Source organism: Rhea pennata, chromosome 4, assembly GCF_028389875.1.
Source record: "Rhea pennata isolate bPtePen1 chromosome 4, bPtePen1.pri, whole genome shotgun sequence".
Classification (NCBI taxonomy): Eukaryota; Metazoa; Chordata; class Aves; order Rheiformes; family Rheidae; genus Rhea; species Rhea pennata.
This window is the reverse complement of record NC_084666.1, coordinates 45,486,059-45,492,058: the sequence shown is the minus strand read 5'-3', so window position 1 is coordinate 45,492,058 and position 6,000 is coordinate 45,486,059.

Sequence of the window (6,000 nt, the reverse complement as noted above, 5' to 3'; positions counted from 1 at the left end):
CAAACCGTTCAATTAGACTCACCATATATAATATGATTTAGACTATTAAACAAAATTCAAGGAAAATCACAACATACCTTAAAGGTGTATTTTAATGAAACACAGCTTTTCTAATTAGCTCTGTTGATATTGCTCCTCACTGGAGCAATGTGCTGTGATTGAAGAACTAAATTATAACAAATCTCAAGGAGATAATATTGAGTTATCTTTAAGTAATATATACCAACCGTACTGAGAAACAAATAGGCTAAATCAAAAATTATTATCTGCCACTAATTAAGATGACATGAAGACTTGTAATTACAAACTAAATGCTAATGGATTTTTCCTCTTCTTTTATGAAGGTCTTGATGCAGTTCGTTAAGAAACTGATTTTGTTGTTGAATGTTTGCCTGTACTTTGTGATGAATACTATTTTTAATAGCTAGTATTAAAGGGAATTTAAAGCTTTAGATCCAGCCTGCCATAGTTATTTTATAGTATAGTATCTAGTTTAGGCTAAATTTAATTGCACATGCAGTGTTTGTCAGTAGTAGGACAGAAGTGTGCTAATGAGTTGGCCAATATGTTGAATTCACTCACTTCTTTGAAGTGGCAGATGAAGTTTAGAATTCCCTTTGCCAGCTTTGCTCAGAACAGCAGCTAATTAAAACGCGGCAGTAGAACTGTGAGTGAAACATCGGCATAATGTCCCTCGCAAAAGTAATTCCGGGTGAACTGCATAATAAAAGGTGTCATTGACTGAGTTGACAAGTCTTAACTCCCTGTCAGTTTTGTTAGTTGTGTGGCACTTGTATTCTTAGTGGCAGTAGTTATCATACCCCTATTTTTCCATAAAATGAAAACTTATTCTAACCTATTCTCTGTCTTTATACAATGCTAGAATGAATTTATGTGGCAGAGGACCAGACCTGATGTACCATGGACGTTCATGCATGAGGATGAAATATCTCCCAAATAGTGAGTGACATTTCCTAGTTTTTATCTTCGGACAGGTAGGATGATTTTAATTCTTATCAGCTTCAGCTGAATCATTTTCAAAAATAGGAGCACCATTTCTTTGTGTGCCTGGGCTACCCTAAATATTATCCATCTAAAGTTGTGCAGGGTTATAGAAAAAAAAATTTCAAATATTGGTATAGGCACACACTGTTACATAGTAGTTGGCTGAAATTACTCTAAAACACTCGTTTTATAGCCAGCATATACAAAGACCACAAGTATAACCACTGAAATCATCAAAGTCTATCAGCAGTGTTGTCTTTTATGATGCACAGGTATCAAGATAAGTCTGATTAAAGAGAGAGAGCACATTCTTGGCATCTCTTGGAACAAGTAGTTATTTGGGAATTTTTATCATAAAAAGGCAGCCACAACAGCAAGATTACTGCAGCTCAGAAATTACGGAACTGTCAGAGAGTTAGAAAGGCATGTGAGTCTCAATCTTCCTTACAAAATTTCAGAAGCAACTAATTTTATCATTCTTACTGTTTTTAAATAGAAAGTCAAAATGCACTTATTTCAGTAGTTTCTGTATGTGCAAAGATTCAAATACATATGCTTAAAAATAGTATGTACAAAATGCATTCTTACATTCAGAAAGATTTTTCTGGTGTTTGGAATTTTCATTCGATAAAGTAAAATATTTAAACTTTACCCATTGAAATGGAGGTATTAGAACCTTGCCATTTTAATCTGTGATGATATACAAAATTCATACACTGGAAGCATAACGTTGGATCATATTTTTGGATTGAAATCTGTATTTTCTGCCAGTGCTAATAACAGCAAAAAATTGCATTTCAACAGGGAAGTAAATAATAATAATAGTCTAATAGTAATAATGCTGGTAATATTAAAGTGTGTGTTCTTAGGCATTATATCACATTGTCAAAGGAACTTGAGGTTCCATTGTATGCAGATAGAAATGAGGAAACACCAAAATGTTTCACATTCAGTCTGCTGCCTGTTTTCATATTGTGTCCCTGAAAAATCTAGGAAATTCAGTGATTTTTGTTCCATTTTTGATAAAAGTAATTGTTGAAGAATGCATATGGTGTGACGGTATGTGAAACCGAGTGCACAATTTCCTCTTCTTCATTTCTATTAAAGAGATATTTGTCTTGGTCTTGTAATTTTTTTCCTAACGTAAGAAATGCTGCCTTTGCAAATGTGTAGGTCCCAGGCCCTGTATATTGCATGATGTAATCCTTGCTGGTAAGGGAAAGGACTCTACTGCTTGATCTAATGTTTAGTTTCTAGGTTCTCTGATCATCAAAAGGGGTAAAAGAAATGGTGCCCTGAGAGAAAACACAGGACACTATAAGAGGAGAATAAAAATAATGTGATATCTTTGGTGAAATAAATACTGTGAAATTTGAGAGGCCATCCTGAACGGTCTCCCTTTTGGGCCTTGCTGCTTCAGGAGCCATAATAACTATGAAGATTCCCTTGTTGACTGATGTTCAGCCATATACTCTACATGAATATGTGCAGAGACCTGTTCTTTTTCTTTTCTTTTTTTTTTTTTTTTTTAATATCTTCTGCTTACAATGCATGATTTAGTATTAAAATAAGTTATATAGGTGGGTTTTTTTCTACTCGTCACATAGTCCTTCCATCTCTTATCCTTTTGACTCTCTTCAATCATTATTGCCTCACCCAGAGTTCTTAAGAACTTCGTCCTTGTCTGTCTTCCCTGCACATTTATTTTATCAATTTGTAGCATGAAAAGATACTGCTGGCATGCTGGTACCATGCAGATATCTTTTTCATATCTGATCATTCCTTGTTCATTCAAACATATATATCCAACATCTTTCCCTGAAAATCTCACCCCCAATGCAGAAGTGGAATTTCTTTCCAAAATGCAGCTATTCCTTCAAAAGTTTTTGATATATTCTGTAAAAACTGATTATTTTGTTCAGTTAGAGGATACAGACTTTTCAAGACTGTATATGTAAACTGAAAGTACATCTGTAAGTGATAATCGTTCATCTGTGTTACATAAGATAAGCCACTGTTCTGGCAGCAATACAGTTTATAAAAGACTTGAACATTATGACAAGATTTGGAGCCTCTAAAATGGAACTGAGAATGCCAGGTGGGGCAAAGTGATTCCTGTACGGGCTGGGAAGGGCTGATTGCTTCCTAGTGGTATCCGAAGCAGCGAGCATACTGAGCAACTGAAAGTTTGGATTCCATCATCTACAGTTAACCAAAATCCAACACAGATGTTAAACCCTATTCAGAGATGCAGGAAAGCCTTTTCTGCTACTCAAGCTCCACTATCATAAACCTTCTTCTTTCAGAAACCTGAACAGGATTTTTTTTCCTTTTTGTTATTCTTTATTTATTTTATTAAAAATAAAAAACCCACTAATTCTGCAGCCTTCTTGATAAAAGATGATTAATGGCATAGATTAATTCTCTCTTTTTTTTTTGTCTAAATTTGTAATGTCTGCCATTTACCCTTCTTATGTACTTTATAAAAATCAGCTGGCATATCGTGGAACTGGACCTTTAGAGCAAGACTTACTGCGTAGATAAATGTGCTGCTAACCATCAATGTACCGGATCTCTCTTGCCCTCAGCTGTGTTGATTTCTTTCCCATGTGATGGAACACATTCAGCTTGAGGAATGAGCAGTAGTTTCAATTTAAATAGGCCTAAAATGAATGGATTTGGATGGAAGCTAATGTTGGAGCTCAACCCTACCAAGGCTGTGGCAGTTTGGGATGTGCTCAGAAGCACAATTATAGGTTCCTGAAGGCTTTGAAGTGAAGCAAATAAGACAGCTAAAAGGTATGAGCCCTTCAGTGGTTAAGCAGCCACTGTTGAGGAGTTTACAGCATCCTAGTTCGTGTGTGTGTGTACCTAAGTTTCACATTAGTATGTGGTTCTTGAAAGTTATTTGTTTACCGAAGGTCATCATTTATTCAGAATCTTACCTAATTTTAAGGCAATAAAAGAAGAAAAAGGAAAAAAAAGAAAAATATTTAATTAAGAAGAGTGACTAAGAGGAGAAGAAACTGGTCAACAAATTAGTCACAAGAGGTGAAGGAGTTTATCGTTGCTTAAGTTTAAGAGGAGGCTGCGTAAGGCCTCAGTAGCAGGGATACAGTTGTGCTCTACAGAAGTCAGCAAATCTGCTGGTATTTTCTTGTCCTGCTGCTGTCTAAGTCTATGGTTTATTCTTGAATTTTCCTGTCTGTGCCACCAACCCCTTTGCTATTGCTGCATCTAGCGAACCTTCATTAGTGAACCTTCTTTCAGAATCATTCTTGAATATTGCACTGTTTTTAACCCTTTCCTTTATGCCTTTCTGCACATCATTCTGTTCTCCAGATGGTGTGTGATTATCTTTGCTGCATAGCTAAAATATGCTAATGTTATTTTTTTTTTCTACATCATATAAAGTAGCAAATGTTGCCATCCTCAGTGATTTTTATGTGCTTACTGGGTTTCCGTGACACTTTTGTATGACGTTACACTTCAAAAGCTTGAATCATTTCCTCAACTTTTGCCATCTGGATTAATTTTATTGATCTAATCTGATAGAGTTTGATATAACCTGTGTCCCTAATGCTTCTTTAACATATGAAAATAAACCAGACTTTTGATATTTTTTTCCATATGATTTTTTTGCCCTCAGACCCTGAAAATTAGGTAGCAGGGTTGATTATATCTTCCTGTATTTAAAATACAGCTGGAAAATGGCTTTTTTTTACTGTTTTCTTTTTCATTTCCTTTCTTTTGTTTAGTATATAGTTCAAAATTGAGTATCAATATTATGTCTTGGAACTGACTCACTTTTCCAGTGAGTGCAATAACAGTATCTCATTGATTTTTCATTTCTTCCAACTCATTGATGAGACTATAATGAAGCATTACTATACACAGCATTATTTTGCATCAGTGAAAAGACGTAGCATTATTTTTAATCAGTGAGAAAAGGAGAAAAGGTAGTGTATGAGTGTTATCAAGGGACATGTCCATTTAGAGAAGAAATATAATATATATATATATAATATATATGACATGTACTTTACTTATACTTAAATTTTTAGGTGCACATTACTGTTCTGTATTAATTTTGCTTTATTTTGCTATAGTGTTAAGCATTCTCACAACAATTGCCTGTAAAACTGAGACTGGTTTGAACCACATACCCAGATCCAAAGTCCTTCTGGTCATTAAATAGGTTGGTAATGTGAATTGAGATACAGACGAAATAGTTGGTCTTCATAAAGGTGTCCCATAACTGCACATTTAATTAATCCACCTTTAAAAAAAATCTCATTTCATTGTTCATTTAGCAAGTAGCTCAAATGGCGCATCAGAAGCAAGCTCTTGTTCATTAACATGGGTGAGACCTTTGAACTTTAAATGGAGCTTTCTTCTGCTACTGCAGTAGCTGATTCTGAAGCATAATTAGTTCTGATCCTATCATATGGTGGGAGTGCAAGACAGGGAAGTAAGGCAGCAGTTCTGGGGTAGCAAGCTCATAGAGCCATGGTTCTGTTTAAGGAGCTTGAACCTCCTTAGGGAAGCTGATAATTGTTGAAAAAAAGAAACAAAATTGAGAACAACTTTTTATCAGTCTTTTGTTTTTGGAGGCTAATTCACTTTATTTTCTTCTAGTAATTGCTCTTGAAAAAGAGGATTAGTGAGAGGAAGAAATACAATGAAAATTTGATGTGTCAGGATAAATTGTTTGGGTTGGTTTTTTCTTCCTCACTTTCTTTCCCAGTACTTTTTTGCCAAGTAAAATCATCCTAAGCTTCATAAGCATTTGATCTGTTACAACTGAAAAGAAGCACTCATTTTCCTATTTTGGAGATCATAAGGAAGATTTCTGCCTTAGACATGGGCATATGTCATGACATAATCATTATGGGATAGACTAAAATGCAGAGCAAGCTTTGGGGTTTGAATTTGGCTTGTTTTCAAAAATTCTGAGGACTTTTCTGGGATTTTTGCTAACTCCTTCCAATAAAA